General features: G+C 48.5%; 1 protein-coding gene across 1 annotated transcript in view; it reads right to left on the bottom strand.

Moving 5' to 3' along the window:
• Positions 1–21,283, bottom strand: part of LOC147729276 (catalase) — a 316,196-nt gene that overhangs the window by 212,896 nt on the left and 82,017 nt on the right. The gene's annotated exons all lie outside the window — the stretch shown is intronic.

Here is a 21,283-nt window from a genome sequence, read left to right as displayed (position 1 = left end):
GTAGTTAAAATTGTTCTCCTTTCACAAGGTACTGATGAGTAGTACTCCTCAGTACCTTGTGAAATGGTGAGCATGGCTGGATGTCCGTGTTCATCTTGTTCTTAGCTTGTCAATTTACAAAAAGACTGCCTCCCACCTCTCCCTATTCTCGAATGATTAATTTCTCCCAGATTATTCTTGCCACTTCCTCCCCAATAGACTCTGGCTCTCTCCCAGTCTACACCCCATCATGCACCATCTCCTAACTATCCATTACTAGAGCACTTCCCCTTCCTTCTTTCCAGCTACCTCCTTAAACCCTGTTAAATCCATCTTCATCTTCCTACAGACAACAGATGGATGTACTCATTTTTCCACCTCTCACCAAAGTTTTCTTACCTCTGCATCCACCTACAACCTCCTATTTAGTACCTTTAGGTGCCCTGTCATCACTGAGATAACTAAGTCTAATAGACAAAGCAATAAAGAAAGCTAGCAAAGTAGCAGTATTCAATTGTTCCGTGCCCACCACCAACTTCCCTGACTTTTCAATAAAAGATGCGAGTCCATACTACTTCAATACTCACAATCTACTACAGCCTCCTTTTCATTTCTGCATATCAACTGTCCCCTTCCGATCAATCCTTTCTTCATGAAAGCCTTTATGAACTCCACCCCCCTCAACCAAATCTACATATGCATCTTGGGGATCCCCATACCTGGTTTGACAAATCCTGTCTAACATTACCCAATTTCCATCTGCTCTTTCATGTGAAATCTGTAGTACCAGTTTTAATCAAATAATGTATTGAGCAATGTATTTCCACGTGATACAATGCATTTCCAACCAGTGAACCATGCACACATAACATAAGCAGTCATCAAAAAGATAAGCGATCACCAAATCAGGAATTATCCCTTTTGAGATCTTCCATCCAAGCAGATACATGTATAACAAGCACTGGCGTTACCAATAGGTTTCGCATTTGGAAAGTTGGAGCTATTGGTTTTGTAAATGACATTTTATATTTATATATCGTTATTGGCATTGTCAATAACAATATATAAATATAAAATGTCATTTACAAAACCAATAGCTCCAACTTTCAAAATGCGAAACCTTTGGCAACGCCAGTGCTTGTTTTGTTGTTGCAGCTTTATATCGCGTGAAATAGACCCGAAGGTATTGGCGCATTTTACAGGAGCACCGGTTACGTTACACAAGGGCACATTCAGGCACGGGCAGATTAAGTGATTTGCCCAGAATTACAGGCTGTGGAGTCTCGAGCCTTGGTTTCCCAGCTCCAAGGTGGAAGTCTAGCCGTGAGAACCCATATTGGAGCAGGGGGTTAAAGGAGACATCAGCGAGTGGAGGCGGAAGGGGTAAGAGATAAGGAGAGGTGAGAAGGGGAAGAGACAGGGGAAGGTTCCGGGGAGCTCGAGGGGCAGCAGGCAGGGGAAGGGGAGGGGAGGGGAGGGGACAAGGAGGTAGGGCACAAGCCTACATGTGACCCCGCCGGACGCTGGCCAGCCCTCGTGAAACTTTATTATTTATTTTGTGCTAAGGAAGGAGTGGGGAAGCGGCAAGAGACTGGACTGAGCTGATGGGTGTAGATGGAGAGAGAACTTGTTGTAAAGTGGTGACGACCCCTTCGCCTCCACCCCTCTCCTCTGCTTCCCTACGGCTCCGCTGACCTCGTCCTCACATTGGCCACGGCCACCTGGGAAGTCAATTAAGCCCCTCCATCCACTGGTGGGGGGCGGGCTTCCCCCCACGGCACAGAAACAGAATAGAAGATAAAAGGATGTCTAAACCAAGGGGCTCTGAAGTAACCCCCAGGGGCTTCAGGTCTGTGTGGCTAAGTGCAATCTCAGATGCACCCCCAACAAAACCATCACCCCCCGGGGACAGTCAGATGGATTCCTGTGGGGGCTCCTTGGTTGAGAGAGAAGGGGGTAGGGGAGGTCAATAGCAACAACTTTGGCATAGCGCTTTGTTCCATATAGCACTTTCTGTATGTCAGGTGTGTGCACATGTTATATATGCATATGTGCAGGGTGCCTTACGCTATCTATTAAACATGTGTACAGACACCCCTCCACTCCCAGAACAATTGTAATAATTTTCTTTATGATACTCTGTCCATCTGCACTTAATGTTTATACCGTGGCATTTTTCATTCGCATCGGTTTTTTCAATCTACTTAAATCAAAAACATATGAATGCAAGGGGCTACATTTGCGCGACAAGTTGAAATCACACGGAGGCCTTCTGACCAACAGGAGAGATGTTCCCGCGTGTAAAGTAATTGTAGTGTGCACTCTTTGAGGTGTTAAGCAGTGTCGTTTTTATGTTGATTACATTATACTCGTAAAAAGCTGAAATGCAGCCCTCGCACTGCGGCGCGCAGGTGCAGCTCTTTTGTGATTTATTTACAGCCCCTGGAGTTGCCGGGGTTAATGCGTTCGGTTTAAATGGCCTGATCAGATTTAGGTTAGGGGCCCATTGTAGTTCAGTGGGATAAAGCGCATGCTCTGCAGAATGCACAGACCTCAATAAAAGAGAAAAGACAAATATTGTAGGTCACAAAGTTACATACCATACAATACGCTAAAACAATGTGGCGTCTCGAACTTCACAACATAAAAAAAAAAAATCATAATGGGCTCATGCGCTGAGCTGTGACCGCCAGCAAAACAAGTCAGGTCCCGGGCCAGCAGCCAATCACAGCGCGGCCCGGGGAATGACGTCACAGGGGTGTCCCGGGCCGGCAGCCAATCACAGCGCGGCCCGGGGAATGACGTCACAGGGGTGTCCCGGGCCGGCAGCCAATCACAGCGCGGCCCGGGGAATGACGTCACGGGGGTGTCCCGGGCCGGCAGCCAATCACAGCGCGGCCTGGGACACACGGCAACAAGGGGCGGGACTTAAAAAAAAGAGTCAGAAACGCCCACGATTCGCGTTCTGACCGGGAAAGAGTGATGGACAACCATGTCTTATAATGGCTAGCCTCCATTTATGGAGCTAGCCAATGGAAGAAGGGGCGGATTCAAGTCCCCCATAATGTAAACAATAGCTTTCGCCTGGGCGGAGTACTGCTTCGCAGTGCTACGGCCAGGTCAAAACCTAAAAACAAAACAGTAGTAATTCTTACTCCGGGGCCTATGTAGCACTGTACCCAAACACCCAACAAACCACAAATGAAAATTTACTTTTGACTTTTGCATTAAGGCTTTAGGAGCTTGACAAACATCCAATAAATAAACTCCAAATAAAAATCTAAAATCGTGCCTCTTTCTGTATACTAATCAGTGGCTCCCATGCAAGTGTGAAAAAAAAAAGTAAATAAAAAGTTTATTTTTCAAAAACAGTATCACATTTTGAGAGGGGGTGGCGTGGCTTAGCCGAATAAAGTTGGACATTTAGGTAGAGAGCTCCAGCATCAACAGAGGCAGCAATCCTTATTTTCCTAGCCCCAGACAGGCTGAGATGGAGGCAGGGATGGGGAGACCACCCCATATGCCAGCGGTATCAGTAAGCAGCAGCGACTACTACGGCTGTGGTAGACTGTGCGGTATTGACTGACACAAAAGGAGATTGCGGCTAAGCCTAAGGGAGGAGGGCCGGTGCCCTAAATGTGGTGGCAGCACGGACAAGGGGCTGGTTTGGGGTGGCCTCATTGGTACTGTGCTTCTCCTACACCCACAAGATAGTGGCTGAACAGAGAGTAGCACAGGAAGGTACAAGAGGGCTTGGGGTGCTCTTGCATGAGGAGGGGTGCAGCAGGGCCTGGTCTGGGTCTGTGCTGTGTTGTGTTGTGTTGGGTTGTTTACGGCCTGGCCAGTGCACGCTGGGTGGATGGCGTATTGGTGGGTGCTGTGAGCGGTGTGGTGTTCTGGGTGGGTAATTATAGTGCTGAGCTCATGGTGATGGCCATGAATATCCCCATCCTTTTCACTTGGGATTGAGGAGGAGCACTGGAACCACAGTTTTCGTCTTGGGCCACGGGTACGCTCAGAAGCGACGGTCAGAATAAAGCCCCACAGGCAGCCAACACCACAGAGGCTTCAACAGAGAGTGAGGACAATGCTGACAAACTACAGAAGTCTAAAGACCCAGGACCCAGCCCAAACAGACCCTGGAACACAAGAAAGAAACTGTGGCCCAGAATTTGGGTGACCTAGGGGCAGATTACAATTAGTTAGCCGAAAAGGTATCGTAGATGATGCAGTGGATTGATCCCACAGTAGTGCAAAACAACACTCGCTTACACAGACTGGAGCAAGTAGTAGCAACACTAGTTGTGAAACTTGACACAGAGGGGCGCTCCAGATGTTTCATCATCAGGATGGTCGGAGCCCCAGAACGGGCAGAAGGCCCAAGCAGGGTACTGTTTCTTGAAGTGTGGCTGTCATCTGTAGCCTTGGGGAAAGGTGCACACAGAGTTCCCGGCTGCCCGCTGGGGCCTGTGGTGCCATAGCAGGTATTCATAGCCAGCCTACTGAATTTTAAAGACACAGACAACATATTACAGGTGGCGCAGGCACACAGGCTAGGTCACTGGAGGGGGTGGGTGAACATTTATCCAGATTATACTGCAACGGTACAGAAAGAGAGCCATTCAAGGCAATTTAATTGATGAGGTAGCCTTTCGGCTAGTGCGGTCGCCCTTGAAGTTGGGGAACCTGGTTCGAGTCTCGGCAACAGCGCCCAACAACGTTTGCTTCTGGGTAAATCACTTAATCTCCCCGTGCCTAAAAAAAGAATGTGTCCTTCTGTAACAAAATTTGCGCTCATGTAAAGCGCTAAGATACCCAATGTCTTTGGTCTAGTTCGCACTATATAAAACAAACAAAATAAATGTTTAAAAAAAACTGCAGTTACATAAACTGAACCCCATATATCCACACTGTTTTTCCTGGCCAAGCTCAAGGTTATCTATGATGGTGGTTCCAGTTTCTGTGCGACTGGCACGGAGGCGTGGGAGAGGTTACATACCCTGGGGACACCCACCAATAGAGGAGACGAGAACCTAGGAGTACCCATGGCCAAATTCACAGCCGCACAGCGGAATATGCCTAAACAAAACATGGCAGAAACATTAACACCACATCCCGGGAGGGCTAACACCTACCGCTCTCTCCTGGAAGGTAACAGCCTAGGGTACAGGTTAAAACGGGGCATTGTGGTCAGTAACTGAACCGGCATGGCCAATCACGGATGGAGCTTCCAGCGAGGCTCTTGCAACCGGCCCCATCCTGCAGTACTAATGTACCACCAGGGGTTAGGCATACAGAAGTGCTGAGGCGTCCCACCCCAGTTGTCAGAGAGTGCTGGGGGCACCATGTCAGCCTATGAGAGATTATATAGGCTGTGCCACAATAGGTAGAGCGAGGCAAGATGGGAGCTCCCGACTCAGGCCTCATACCTCTAGAAGCCGGACAGTGAGAGGAGCGCCCTCTGCCCTCACTGGTACCTCAAAGGTATATGCTGCGGCAGGGATCTTGAGGTGGGAGAGCAGGGCAGATACTGGACCTCCACGCACCTGAAAGGTATGCTGAGCGTCCCTGGAGGACTACTGAGACAAGTGTAGTAGAATACTTAGGAAGGCAGACCCCTCAGGGGTCTTAGCCCCCACTGAGGGAGGCTGTGGGAGGCCCCCAAGAGTAGGCAGTGAAAATTGAAGTGGTGTGTGCTGTCCAGCCCGATGCACCCAGATGAGGCCCCCTGCACTGTATGTGGTGGACCTGAGGGAGCCCAAGGTGACGTCCAACTACCCGAGTGTGACATTTCCTGCAGATCATTGATGGCACTCTGCAGGAGCCCATGATTTTGGTACACGCTTCACACATGGCAGGAGGACCTGGTTGCAGGTGAGTCCGATTCACCCACTGTAATTTCACCACTTCAGGCGCCACTCTGTGGATCCTGTTGGTGCTTACAGCGGCGCTCAGGAGTACGAGCCCTGATGCCTTCATTTAGCCTACTTGCCTGTTGGTGTCTTCATTGAGCACAGCACTCTTGGGCCCTGTGTGTGCTCACCGAGGGGACTGAAGGGGTGTGGACTATGTACTGTCCATACATAGATGTGCTGCTGAAATAGTGGTCTGAAGAGTCTACACACTGCTCTTGTACAGCAGGGGTTGGGGAAAATCCCACTACCTACTACTGGGGTGGTCGGTGACCTCCCACATTAGAGCGTTATAGTGTCTGTGGTGAGCTCCTCTTCTGCTGTTGGCGGCCTCCGCTAAGGTGGGGCCCCCAATGCTGAAGGCTGCATTGTACGGCAGCTAGAGACCCTTCCTTGGATGGTGATCGGTGGGTGGGCCGCGCTATAACCAGGGGGTACAGAGAATCCTCCTGCACCTGGCGATGAGGCCGACCCACTTGGGAGCTGGTTGCCAATACCACATGATAAACCAGACTCTATTCTAATGGCTATCAAGGACTCTGTGTATACTCTGGAGCACAAAATTGACACAGAGGGCAGATTATCGAAAACGGAGTGAGAGTCTTGCTGTTTCTGAACTCGCACTGCAGGGCGTGGTCCAAAGGCTTAAAGATCCAAATAGCCTATATCCTGGAAAGGGTGAAATTCTAGGAGGGTCGTGCACGCAGGAAAAACATCTGCATGGTGGGAATGCCAGAGAAAGCAGAGGGAGCAGATCTGGTGTCCTTTCTGGAAAACTGGCTGCAGACCTAAGTCTAGCAAGTCTAGCATCGGAGGGCTTATCCTCCTCCTTTGTTTTAGAGGGGGAACACAGGGTCCGTTGTAGCACGCCTGCTACAATTTAAAGATTAAGTACATGTCCATAAAATGTGCACGAGAGCTTGGGGAGCCAAGTTTCAAGAGGCCAAGCGGAAACTTAGAGAACTGAACACCAAGTCTGCCATGATATACTACGCACAACTGCAAGTTACTGATCACAGGGCAAAATTCTTCTTTAAGCTAAGCGAGGAAAGGGGCTTTCCTAGATACGTATACAGTTTGGATGGTGTAATGTTGCCTTGTTGTCCTGGGGAGGGGGGTATTGGGATGTTCTAATAGTTGAACCACCACTTGTATTTGTATTTTGTATTCAGTATTTGTAAAGAGCAGCCGTCACTCCGAAAGGAGCATCCTGGCCGGCACTTGTCTACTCGTGCTTCTATCCCACTTGGCTGTGAAGACCAGGGCTTCTCCTATTACTAAGGTGCCCAGATGGCTGAGTTTGGATTGTGGTGGTGTTTATTTTGGGATGTTATGCACAACTACAAACAAGTATTGTGGCATGAGCAGGCCTGAAAAGCATAGCAAAGTGATATCAAGTGTTGGCATATCTGAAACGGCAAGGTGTGCATGTGGCTTTGTTGCAGTAAACCCACTTGAATGCTATAGAAGGGGCTGCCCTATGCAAACGCTGGAGGTGTCAGGGGGTGTACACCACATACTCTGTATTTACGAGGGGGGCATTGATTTGGGCAAATATGGACACCCCCTTCTAGATTACATCAGCACAACAGGCACGGAAGTGAACTTTTCAGTATTAACGGGCCTGTTGGACAACCAAGATATTTCCTTAGTCAATGTATACAATGTATACACTCTTAATGTTGACCAACTTGCATGTTTTGACATGCTATCACAGGTTCTGGCTCCCTTGCTCCCACACACTCCTTACTGGTGGTGACTTGAACTGTGTTGCAGATACAGACTCGGACTGCTCCCTTCCGTTTTGCACTCTACGCCTAAGGTGTTGCGGGGATTCTGCACAGAACTATATACAGGAAAACAAGACCTCGGTGTGCAGGGGCTAAGCCTTCCTACCGCCTTAGTACCCAAAATCCCTGACCCAAATAGCTATAGTGTTTCATTTTTTCTCCTACATAATCACAAATCTTCAAATGATTACATAGCCCAGAACAACACTCCCGACTCTCAGAGGAATCACAGTAGCAAGACTTACCCTTTCGCTCACTCACTCGTACTTGTCCACAATAATAATTGACAGAGTCACTGTTCTAGTTCAAAATGTTTATTTTTACTATAGTGCTCTATAATGCAGTATACAAGCCACTACCAGCAGCAAAACTCAAACCTAAAACAGTTAGCATTGTAGCAAGTCCATGAAGGGGGATGTCATTGTATGCAAACAGTGGGTAAAAGACTATAAGGCCTAACCATCCTCCCTTTGGAAAGAAAACGTTTTATTATATAAAGGGAGATTTCTGGGCTTTGTCAGCAGACCCCATACCTTAGTGCTTAGTTACATCATAGGAACAGCATAAGTCTTCTCCCTGGAAAGGTCCCTCTCCAAGTATGTAAAACCAACATGCTTCCCCACAATATCAAAGCACGAGTTTCCAGCAACCGGAGCTGTGTAGCATGTTTTGTCTAACTGCTAGGGACTGACCAGAACAGAACAACAAGAGGCATTGTTTATCGACCTTGCACTCTGTGTTCAGACTAGACTCCATGTAAAGGCAGAAACGCAGAAAGCAGACAGTTCTCATGTGAATGGCACAGAGTTTTGCAAAATAAAGTCATGTAGTAATGCAAGCAATAGCAGCATCATGGCAGCATTGCTCATGCTAACTTAGCAATGTCGACAAAGACCCCAACGGCCATATGACAAAGGTAGTAGAGGGACTAGAAAAGGCCATATCAGAAGAGGGAATTCGCCTGATGTCTGACGGATGACCTGTGGGAAGGTGCCGGGGACAGATGGCCTCCTGGTAGAAATGTATGCAGCCTATCGGGACTTCCTAGCTCCTCGTCTTACTGCAATGTACCAGCAGGCGCTTGCAGCATGGGTGCTGCCCTACACCCTGAGGGAGGCACTTATTCCCCTGCTCAAGTTAAGGAAGCCAGCTATGGGTGTGGCGAAGTACAGACAACTGTCAATGCTGAACGTAGGCTATCATATTCTCAGTTGGATCCTTGATGCAGTGACTACTACTCCACATGATTGGGCTGATCCATGCTGACCAGTTGGGATTATTCCCAGATGCTGCGCAACTCATACTTGCCCGGCCTGTAGGCTATCTTGCAAGATGGTCTATGTTACTGGAATGGGCTGGCTTCATGTTTGTGGCTATCTAAAAGGCATCCGATAGTCTAGCACTGCTGCTCTGCCCTGGTGTTGAATTTAGTAAATGTGAAATTGTAAATTGATAATTGTATAGCGCACTACTCACCTGCAAGGGTCTCAAGGCGCTTGTACGAATATTGCTGTGGAACCCATCCTGGCTTTCCCTGTGAGGCGTCCACTCCTGGGCGCCCCCAAGGTGGAGGCCAGGCATCCTTAGCGTTGTGGGGGCCGTTGTGGAGATTAAGCAAGTTATTGCCCAGAGTTGCAGAGTGAGACTCCATGATTGGAATAGGCACCGAGGCGAGAATTATCAGGTCCGTGGAATTTTTGAGCCCAAGACCCGCAGAATTGAACCCTGGTCCCCGGCTAGACCTCTGCATCAGGGTCTGCCGCTCTAATCATTGAGCCACACTTCTCACACACTGTGCACAGGCTGGGCTCAGCAGCTATGGTGTGCTACATCAGTCACATGAATTCATGGTGTCACAGGACTGCAACATTGTCCATATACCTGCGAGACTTAAGGGAAGGAAGTTCATGTGATCGTACGGCCTCCCAGTGTTGTTCTTTAAATGCATGAAGTCACACTTAGAACCTCCCCACCCCGCCCCCACCCCCTACAGAACATGTATGGTGAAGCCATAGAGTGGGGCATTCTGCCACCAGATCTACACCAGACTGACACTGGACTAATCCACAACAAAAGGGAAGCCACCCAAGGAGTAAGGCTCACATAGGCCAATTTCACCCCTCTACGTGGCAAAAGTAATGGCATACAGACTGATCAGAGTAGTGGTCACAGTGGTCGCTACAGATCAGTCAGGGTACATGCTCTATAGATTCTGTAGACCTAATTTAGGAAGCGTATTTGGCTGTGTCTCAGAGAGAATGACTACAAGAGCCAGCATACTGCTGGCCCTGGACACTCAGAAAGCGTTCGACTTAGTGGACGGGCCCTCCCCATTTGAAATCCTACAGAAGACAGGCTTCAGCCTTTCCATCCTGGAGGCGGTGAGCCTATTTTATAGGGAGCCCTTGGCTTGTAACAGGGTCAATGGAACTATCTCAACAGTATTTAAGCTAGAAGTTGCCCTCTATCCCCACAGGTTCTTCACAATGGCCCTTGACCGCTGGGGACATGGGGATGCTCTAATCCGCAGCCTGCGGTGGGACCTCATCTGAGAGGAAGTTGTTTCGCTTTACCTAGATGACACTCTTCAATACCTAGCAGACCCAGAAAGATCGGCCTCCAAGAGTTCTGCAGATCCTTGAGGTGATTGGTGACTTTACCAGGATTCATATTAATTGGCGTACATTTGTCACCTACTGGTTGACGGACTGGGCGCCGCAAGTGACCAGGTGTACCCAGGAGGCAGGGGAGAAGGTGTTTCCAGTGCACTGGGCCAGGGACAGACTGATTTGCATATAGCCAGGTTCTGAGCTGGGATGGGGCAGTGAGATAAATAACGGTGATGGATCAAGCCCTGATCTTTGGACTGGGTAAGAGTAGTCTGTTTAACTCAGACACTCTGTTCATCACCACCCCCTTTTTTGTAAATCGTTTTTGGCCACTATAGGTGTGGCAGGGTATACTCAGACATGAGTCCCTTTCTCACTGCTCCATCAGGATTCAAGCAAGCCGGGCCGAAGAAGGCTGAAATGCCAGAAACCGGTCCCCGGTAGCTTGTCTCCTTTCTGGTGAAGAATTGGCTTGGTAGTTTAGTCTGCCCTGTTCCCATGATGCACTGGGCCAGGGACAGACTGATTTGCATATAGCCAGGTTCTGAGCTGGGATGGGGCAGTGAGATAAATAACGGTGATGGATCAAGCCCTGATCTTTGGACTGGGTAAGAGTAGTCTGTTTAACTCAGACACTCTGTTCATCACCACCCCCTTTTTGTAAATCGTTTTTGGCCACTATAGGTGTGGCAGGGTATACTCAGACATGAGTCCCTTTCTCACTGCTCCATCAGGATTCAAGCAAGCCGGGCCGAAGAAGGCTGAAATGCCAGAAACCGGTCCCCGGTAGCTTGTCTCCTTTCTGGTGAAGAATTGGCTTGGTAGTTTAGTCTGCCCTGTTCCCATGATGCACTGGGCCAGGGACAGACTGATTTGCATATAGCCAGGTTCTGAGCTGGGATGGGGCAGTGAGATAAATAACGGTGATGGATCAAGCCCTGATCTTTGGACTGGGTAAGAGTAGTCTGTTTAACTCAGACACTCTGTTCATCACCACCCCCTTTTTGTAAATCGTTTTTGGCCACTATAGGTGTGGCAGGGTATACTCAGACATGAGTCCCTTTCTCACTGCTCCATCAGGATTCAAGCAAGCCGGGCCGAAGAAGGCTGAAATGCCAGAAACCGGTCCCCGGTAGCTTGTCTCCTTTCTGGTGAAGAATTGGCTTGGTAGTTTAGTCTGCCCTGTTCCCATGATGCACTGGGCCAGGGACAGACTGATTTGCATATAGCCAGGTTCTGAGCTGGGATGGGGCAGTGAGATAAATAACGGTGATGGATCAAGCCCTGATCTTTGGACTGGGTAAGAGTAGTCTGTTTAACTCAGACACTCTGTTCATCACCACCCCCTTTTTGTAAATCGTTTTTGGCCACTATAGGTGTGGCAGGGTATACTCAGACATGAGTCCCTTTCTCACTGCTCCATCAGGATTCAAGCAAGCCGGGCCGAAGAAGGCTGAAATGCCAGAAACCGGTCCCCGGTAGCTTGTCTCCTTTCTGGTGAAGAATTGGCTTGGTAGTTTAGTCTGCCCTGTTCCCATGATGCACTGGGCCAGGGACAGACTGATTTGCATATAGCCAGGTTCTGAGCTGGGATGGGGCAGTGAGATAAATAACGGTGATGGATCAAGCCCTGATCTTTGGACTGGGTAAGAGTAGTCTGTTTAACTCAGACACTCTGTTCATCACCACCCCCTTTTTGTAAATCGTTTTTGGCCACTATAGGTGTGGCAGGGTATACTCAGACATGAGTCCCTTTCTCACTGCTCCATCAGGATTCAAGCAAGCCGGGCCGAAGAAGGCTGAAATGCCAGAAACCGGTCCCCGGTAGCTTGTCTCCTTTCTGGTGAAGAATTGGCTTGGTAGTTTAGTCTGCCCTGTTCCCATGATGCACTGGGCCAGGGACAGACTGATTTGCATATAGCCAGGTTCTGAGCTGGGATGGGGCAGTGAGATAAATAACGGTGATGGATCAAGCCCTGATCTTTGGACTGGGTAAGAGTAGTCTGTTTAACTCAGACACTCTGTTCATCACCACCCCCTTTTTGTAAATCGTTTTTGGCCACTATAGGTGTGGCAGGGTATACTCAGACATGAGTCCCTTTCTCACTGCTCCATCAGGATTCAAGCAAGCCGGGCCGAAGAAGGCTGAAATGCCAGAAACCGGTCCCCGGTAGCTTGTCTCCTTTCTGGTGAAGAATTGGCTTGGTAGTTTAGTCTGCCCTGTTCCCATGATGCACTGGGCCAGGGACAGACTGATTTGCATATAGCCAGGTTCTGAGCTGGGATGGGGCAGTGAGATAAATAACGGTGATGGATCAAGCCCTGATCTTTGGACTGGGTAAGAGTAGTCTGTTTAACTCAGACACTCTGTTCATCACCACCCCCTTTTTGTAAATCGTTTTTGGCCACTATAGGTGTGGCAGGGTATACTCAGACATGAGTCCCTTTCTCACTGCTCCATCAGGATTCAAGCAAGCCGGGCCGAAGAAGGCTGAAATGCCAGAAACCGGTCCCCGGTAGCTTGTCTCCTTTCTGGTGAAGAATTGGCTTGGTAGTTTAGTCTGCCCTGTTCCCATGATGCACTGGGCCAGGGACAGACTGATTTGCATATAGCCAGGTTCTGAGCTGGGATGGGGCAGTGAGATAAATAACGGTGATGGATCAAGCCCTGATCTTTGGACTGGGTAAGAGTAGTCTGTTTAACTCAGACACTCTGTTCATCACCACCCCCTTTTTGTAAATCGTTTTTGGCCACTATAGGTGTGGCAGGGTATACTCAGACATGAGTCCCTTTCTCACTGCTCCATCAGGATTCAAGCAAGCCGGGCCGAAGAAGGCTGAAATGCCAGAAACCGGTCCCCGGTAGCTTGTCTCCTTTCTGGTGAAGAATTGGCTTGGTAGTTTAGTCTGCCCTGTTCCCATGATGCACTGGGCCAGGGACAGACTGATTTGCATATAGCCAGGTTCTGAGCTGGGATGGGGCAGTGAGATAAATAACGGTGATGGATCAAGCCCTGATCTTTGGACTGGGTAAGAGTAGTCTGTTTAACTCAGACACTCTGTTCATCACCACCCCCTTTTTGTAAATCGTTTTTGGCCACTATAGGTGTGGCAGGGTATACTCAGACATGAGTCCCTTTCTCACTGCTCCATCAGGATTCAAGCAAGCCGGGCCGAAGAAGGCTGAAATGCCAGAAACCGGTCCCCGGTAGCTTGTCTCCTTTCTGGTGAAGAATTGGCTTGGTAGTTTAGTCTGCCCTGTTCCCATGATGCACTGGGCCAGGGACAGACTGATTTGCATATAGCCAGGTTCTGAGCTGGGATGGGGCAGTGAGATAAATAACGGTGATGGATCAAGCCCTGATCTTTGGACTGGGTAAGAGTAGTCTGTTTAACTCAGACACTCTGTTCATCACCACCCCCTTTTTGTAAATCGTTTTTGGCCACTATAGGTGTGGCAGGGTATACTCAGACATGAGTCCCTTTCTCACTGCTCCATCAGGATTCAAGCAAGCCGGGCCGAAGAAGGCTGAAATGCCAGAAACCGGTCCCCGGTAGCTTGTCTCCTTTCTGGTGAAGAATTGGCTTGGTAGTTTAGTCTGCCCTGTTCCCATGATGCACTGGGCCAGGGACAGACTGATTTGCATATAGCCAGGTTCTGAGCTGGGATGGGGCAGTGAGATAAATAACGGTGATGGATCAAGCCCTGATCTTTGGACTGGGTAAGAGTAGTCTGTTTAACTCAGACACTCTGTTCATCACCACCCCCTTTTTGTAAATCGTTTCCAGTGCATAGGCATATATTTAAGCACGGACCATAAAATATTTTTTTGAAGAAACCTGGGGGAGAAGCTGGACAGGTAGCCCCAAAGCCCAGGCTGGTGTTGCTGGGAAGAACTTAACCTGGACAGGTGTTCATTAATATTCGGCAACTTGGTACTGATGGTTGGCACAGAGAAACATAATCAGATACGGGGGGCACACCTGAACTGGTGCATGCGAGCAGAGAAGCTGGTTTATCAAGCGTGTGGGTGCCCACTCAAATTTGGGAACGTCTGGGGACCCTTGCTGGACAAGGGAGAGGGCACAGAATGAGGCAGGTCCCATCTGGGACATAATGGTGCAACTGTATCCAGGGGGAACCGAGTATGGAGATGTCTGTGGGGGAAGCCAGCTGGTTGGAATAGTGATCGTTTTGCAGTGGCATTGGGTTGACCTGGCGGCTCCGGGGTTGTGTTTGTTACTTGACTGTTTGTGCAATAAAACTAAAACAGATATTTAAAAAAAAGTACCACACTACAATTAAGAAACATTTCTCTAGATATGTAAATAGCTGTGGCAGGCAATACCACTTTTCCCCTCCCATGTGCACGATTTCCAAAAAGGTAGATGTGGTAGTTGATCCAATTAAATACATTTAGAATCAGGGTGGGATGATTCGATCATTGGTAGCAGTGGATTCAGACATAATTCCCTTTTGGGGATATTCAGAGCACCCCAAGGAGCAAGCTGGCAGCATTTGTTATATAAATAGTGTCTTTCAGCATCAGGCTGAAGAAATTGCCAACTGGTTAAGGACAGATTGCTGTCAGATCATTGTTCCAAATTGACAAGAGGGATCTGATCCTATTAGAGATTATGTTCAATTGTCTGCAATGACAGGCAACATTTTGTTGGTGTTGTTCACAGCTTGATCCAATGTGTCTTGCAAAGGACTGAAACAAGTTTCTCAATAAGTATTAGAAGTAGTTTTTTCAAATAACACCAGCTACCATTTGCTATGCTTTCTTACAATACACAGGTCATCACATTTGCAATACAGGGTTTTAATGGACACCCATCTACCCCACATGAAATTCAATGATGCATTGGAGGAGTTTCTCTATACTGAGAATGCAGTGTTTCAATGAATGAGTGACGCGCTGTCACTTGTAAGCGGCGCTTTTTCCTTAATTGGTGATATTTTCTTGCATGGTGCTAAAACTGAACTAATGACATTTTATTGTTTTTATCCTACCTCTTAGCTGCTGAACTGTATTGTTGTGTGTTGAGCTCCAGGTCCACCTCGAGCGTTGCTCGTTTGTTGTGGAGGGAGTCCATCCTTTTTTTAAACAAAAGCTTGCCAACTTCTCTATTGCTACTTGCACCCATTTCCGGCGGAAGGAGGTTGGTGTGCTAGTGCTCCAACCTCCCCCATATATACTGGAAGCTTCAGGCAACGCGTAGCGGGTGTGCCAAAGGCGTTAAAGGCTAGCCCGTCTGCGCCCGTCCGCGCCAGGACAGCACCAGAAGCCAGGACCCCTGGTCGGGTCGTTCCAGCTGTGAATTTCGTAAGCAGCACTTAGTGCTATTCTAGACAAGATCTTCAAAGCAGACTCCATCATAGCACCACACCTCCGAGACGTCATCAACTGCTCCCTCAACTCCGCCACCTTTCCGGAAAGCTGGAAACACGCCTAACTCAGCGCTCTCCTGAAAAAACCCACAGCTGACCCCACCGAACTCAAAAACTACCGTCCCATCTCGCTCCTCCCATTCCCGGCCAAAGTCCTCGAGAAAGCTGTCAACAACCAACTCGCCACCTTCCTCGAAACCAACAAATCCCTCGACTCTTCACAGTCCAGCTTCCGAGCAAAACACAGCACTGAGACCGCACTCATCGCAGCAACAGACAACATTCGAACTCTACTGGACAATGGAGACACAGTCGCCCTCATCCTCCTCGACCTCTCCGCAGCCTTCGACACAGTCTGTCACAGCACCCTGCTACAACGCCTCAGAAACATCGGAATCCAAGGAAAAAGCACTTGAATGGATCACCTCGTTCCTTGCCGGAAGAACTCAGAGAGTCCGCCTACCACCATTCAAGTCAGAGGCCACTGAAGTCATTTGTGGCGTGCCACAAGGATCTTCACTCAGTCCCACCCTCTTCAACGTATACATGAGCCCCCTCGCAGCCATCGCACGCCAACACAACCTCAACATCAACATCATCTCCTACGCTGATGACACTCAACTAATCCTCTCACTCACCAAAGACCCTAACACCGCCAAAACAAACCTACATGAAGGAATGAAAGAAGTAGCCGAGTGGATGAAGCACAGCCGTCTGAAACTGAATTCAGACAAAACAGAAGTCCTTATCTTAGGTACCTCCTCCTCCGCCTGGGACGACTCTTGGTGGCCAGCGGCCCTTGGAAAAGCACCCATCCCGACGGACCACGCACGGAACCTGGGCGTCATCCTGGACTCCTCACTCTCGATGACCAAACAAGTCAACGCCGTTTCATCATCTTGCTTCAACATTCTCCGCATGCTCAAAAAAACATTTTGCTGGATCCCCACCGAAACCAGAAAAACGGTCACCCATGCACTGGTTACAAGCCGACTGGACTACGGAAACACCCTATACGCCGGTTCCACCGCAAAACTTCAGAAAAACTTCAACGCATCCAGAACGCATCAGCCAGACTCATACTAGACATCCCACGTAAAGACCATATTTCTGGTCACCTGAAAGACCTCCACTGGCTCCCCGTCAATAAACGGATAACATTCCGCCTCCTAACCCACGCTCGCCAAAGCACTTTACGAACTCGGACCCGAATGCCTCAACACACGACTCTCCTACTACACCCCCTCCCGCCAGCTGCGCTCTTCCAACCAAGCCCTTGCTGCTGTACCTCACATCAACAAAACCACCATGGGAGGAAGATCCTTCTCCCACCTGGCTGCCAAAACATGGAACTCACTTCCCATTCACCTTCGCCTCACTCAGAACCACCTAGCATTCAGAAAGCTACTTAAAACGTGGATATTCGACCAGTAATTCCCCACCCCTCTTCAAGCGCCTTGAGACCCTCTGGGTATGTAGCGCGCTATATAAATTCATTGACTTGACTATCCCAGTATACTGCTGCTATGATTTTCTGCCATTAGTTGTAGGACCCTTTTCATGTAGATACTGCCATTATCAGAGTAATGGTTCAGATGGAAGGCAGGCTTGGTAATATGTCATCATCAATTGTCCAGTAAGAGATATCATGCAAATCTAGCCTCCTCCCCATGTGAACCTTATTCCTTAATTAAAAATCATCGGAAATGGAAAGATATATTGTGTAATGTCCGTTCTCATCCCAAGCACTCTATTGAAATCTGAGACTTGTTTTCCTCAAGACAACCTGAGCTGTGATTCCTAACAGAAGCCTGGCTCAAACCCCACTCTACGCCTTCTATCACCTTGGCAATACCAGAGGGCTACAAGTTTATTAGATTGGATAGACCAGTTAAGATGGGGAGGAGGGCTTGCCATTACACAACAAGATTACATTAACGTTTGTGTTCTAGATGAATACTGTGATCCAAAGATGGAAGCTCTCATTTTCCGATATGACTTAACAGCCCAAGTCAGTTGGAAAGGGGCCCCGATTTATCGTCCTCCTGGCCCCATAGCAGATTTTTCAGACCTACTCACAGAACTTACAGCTCCTCGTGTACTTGCTAGCACTAATTTTGTACTACTAGGCGATTTTAATATTCATAGTGAATGCTCTAATAATATAGAGCCATTAGCCTTTCTGAACAACCTTGCACTTTTAGGCCTAAACACATTGAATGAAGGTCCTACCCACATGGCTGGCCATACTTTGGATATTATTCTGTCCACCTCTCCTAACATACAGTGTGAACAACCATTGCAACTAACATGGACTGGCCATGCCTTAATTGAATTTGCCATTAAGAGCCATAAAACTGAACATAGGGGGCCACGCCAAGACTCTGGTACGACTCGTAGGCAATGGCAGAAAGTCACTTCAGAGAATTTCCAAGCCTCCCTGAAAGTACCTTGAAACAAACCGTCAGATAATCTAAAAGAAGCACAACGGAAACCATTAATTATCTTGCGCCAGTGTAACACTTCTCTAATCGCCATAAACGTCAGCAAGCTCTGTGGTTCATCCCCCAGCTACTTATGCAAATAAAAGTATATAGAAAACATGAGAAGAAATGGCGTACCACTCATGAAGAGTGACAAAACTCAGTTTTTTTGGGGTTTTTTTGGAAAACCTTTATTTATACAAAAGTGTACACAGCTATTCAGCCGAACATCCCGGAGGCTCGGCAGCACATTAAAAGCTTAAACTTAGCGGCATACACAGATCATAATATCAGGATACATGAGGTTTAATTTTCATTTTAGAATCAGGATGATATCGAATAGTACGAATGAAATTCCCCTATGGAATAGAAAAATAGAAAAGAAGGGGGGGGGGGGGGGAGGAATCAGGTGCCAGACTTTGGAACATAATCATCGAATGAGCGGGCCAAACGAACGAATCCAATACATATAACGATATCAATTAAACGAGTGACTTGGGATAGGCAGGCATACAATCACTATGTGCAACAGTCAAGCGCCCGCCCAATGCTGTCAAAGACACAGTGAGTAACCCAATATACTGATTCCAAACCCAGAAGAAAGGAAGTGAAAGGAAAGCCAGAAAAGCAAGAAAAAAAGGCCATAGAAACAAAGAACGGAAACAATAAAACTCCTCCCCCCAACCCCCCACCCTGCACCCCTGCAGATGGCTACGGCCTACCCCCCCTAGCAGCGTGCCTGTCGCCCCGTAACTAAAACCCGAAATATAGTAAGAGTGTAGAGTTATAAAGAGAAGAAAAGAAGAAGAAAAAGAAAAAGGGTGGAGGAGAAACTACCATAATATACGCCCCGGAAACTCCCCATTCCTCCCGTCCGACACGTACAGCCCTAAACGTAGTCAACAATCATGGAATCGGGTCGGGAAGACGTTAAGCATCACCCAACCGCCCGCAAAGCAATGTGTTAGTGTCCCTCTCCTCTCTCAACGCCCCTGCTTTTGTCTCCGACCAACCGTTTCATCCTTGTCCCTTCCGAAGCATCGAGCAAACTCCGTCCAGTAGTACCACCGGAGCCCTTGAAGAATCAAAACGGTCGAACAAGACAATAACCGGTGGTGCGCGTCTACTCGAACTACATTTCACCTCGTAGCCCTCCGTTGCTACCGTGGTCCCCATCACCAATTCAATGTCCCGGGGCACAATAGTCCACAGTCCCGCACTGTCTACAGGGACAGCAGAGGGGCCATGCATCCATCGGTCGCCATCAAACCCCGGGATAATGAAGAACCAGGCAGTGATTCCAACAGCTAGGGCACCCGGCGGTGTAAGCGAATTTCCTTCCATAGTGGTGAGGTCAGTAGCGCTCCGGGACAGAGACAGTGGAGGCAAATCGGTTTCACGGCAGTGGTCCCGGTCTTCCATGTGGCAATCCAGATTATGCCGGTGCTCAGAAGGAGCAGGGAGCAGGCGCCAGGCACGATCGCTCGGTGCCAGTGTCATCGGCGACCAGTTCATGAAGCCTAGCCTTCACAATGGAGTGTAGGTCCCTAATGGCGGCCATCACGGTCCGCAAAGACTGTCCCCGGGCTACCGCCCATCGCTCCGTTCCCAACATCAGTGAGTACCCGATGTCACCGGGCAGGATAACTGGAGTGGGGTCGTCCGGTGACGGAGAGTGCACCTTCGGGTAGCAGATCACGAATGCCGATCTGCGGCCTCACTCCGGCGGCAGCTCAGGCTCCGGACCAGAAACCCCCCGAAGGGCAGCCCAGTGATGATAACAATGCTCCTTTGCGTGTATCAGGTCAACCGCTCACCACATACTCCAGGCCAGGAGGTTCTTTTCCGAGGCAAGGGGCCGGTCTCTGTCCAGGTGTCACGGCCGATGTTGTGCAGTTGCAACCCCGGCGGGGCCAGTACTCGAGACCCCGGCTCGTAAGGCAGTCGGAGGCCGGAAATTTCCACACGACGTAACTCAGCAAATCTGAGCGTTGGAAGTCTCGGGATCACACCAATGGACACAGCAGTCCTTCATCTGTGCGGTGGTCAGGCTGGAAATCAGGATGTGAGACAGGATATACGATCGGCGGACAGTGGTCAGCGGAGCCGAGAGCTCAGGCGACCATCTTGCTTCGCTGCATAGCTCCTCCTCCCAAAACTCAGTTTTTAACCTCTCTATCAAGCTATCATAGTAAAAATTAAACTTGCACGTAAAAATTACATCTCCACCCAACTCACACTAGCCGGTAATGCACCGAAGGTTTTATATAATATCCTCCAGTCGTTTACGAAACCTAAGGCCTGTGAGAATACAGAAGGACCTTCACATACACTTTGTGATAACATTGCATCTTACTTTTCACGTAAAATTGAATCAATATATGATAATATTGTCTCTTCGGGGAGTGTATAAACTGTGACAACAGATGCCGCAGGATTGACTTATTCCATGCTGCTTCAGAACTACCCTCCTCTTGCTACCACAGATGTAGAATCTGTAATGTGCCAAGTGAAGATCAGCTCACCGTGCGACCTGATTCCTGCAAGAATAGCTAACACCCTTACTCCTCAACTTGCCCCACTAATAGAACATCTTCTGAATCTTTCTTTAAAAGAAGGTTATGTTCCATTGGAATGGAGAGCAGCTCAGATAATGCCTATTCGAAAGAACTCGAAGGCTCCTCTGACGGATCGGACCAATCATCGTCCTATCTCACTCTTGCCGTTTCTGAGTAAAGTACTGAGAGGTATGTCAACAAACGCCTCTCTAGCTATGTCGAATTGTAAGGCAACCTACATACTTCTCAGTCAGGTTTTAGGCCCAAATAAAGTCTAAGTAAGCGTTATCCCGTCTGTGGGTAACGTCACCTGATCGCACTTAAGAGGATTGTTCAATAAAGTTCTCCCAATTCAAAAATAAAGTGCAAATAGTCAAAAAATTGTTCTCATAGTTTTTGTGTTCCTTTATTTTTCAATTCCTCCCTCCCTTGGCTAATGTTCCAAGGAAATATGGGTTTATTCCAATATCATATGCCGACAATCCCCAGCTACTCTTTCCTTTTAATTAACTAAATCCAGCCATCCAAGAGACCTTCTCTCTGGGCATGAATGCAAT

The sequence above is a fragment of the Lissotriton vulgaris genome, chromosome 2_2, assembly GCF_964263255.1.
Source record: "Lissotriton vulgaris chromosome 2_2, aLisVul1.2, whole genome shotgun sequence".
Lineage (NCBI taxonomy): Eukaryota > Metazoa > Chordata > Amphibia > Caudata > Salamandridae > Lissotriton > Lissotriton vulgaris.
Note: the sequence above shows the minus strand (reverse complement) of the source record. Positions and strands in the feature narration are given on the sequence as shown.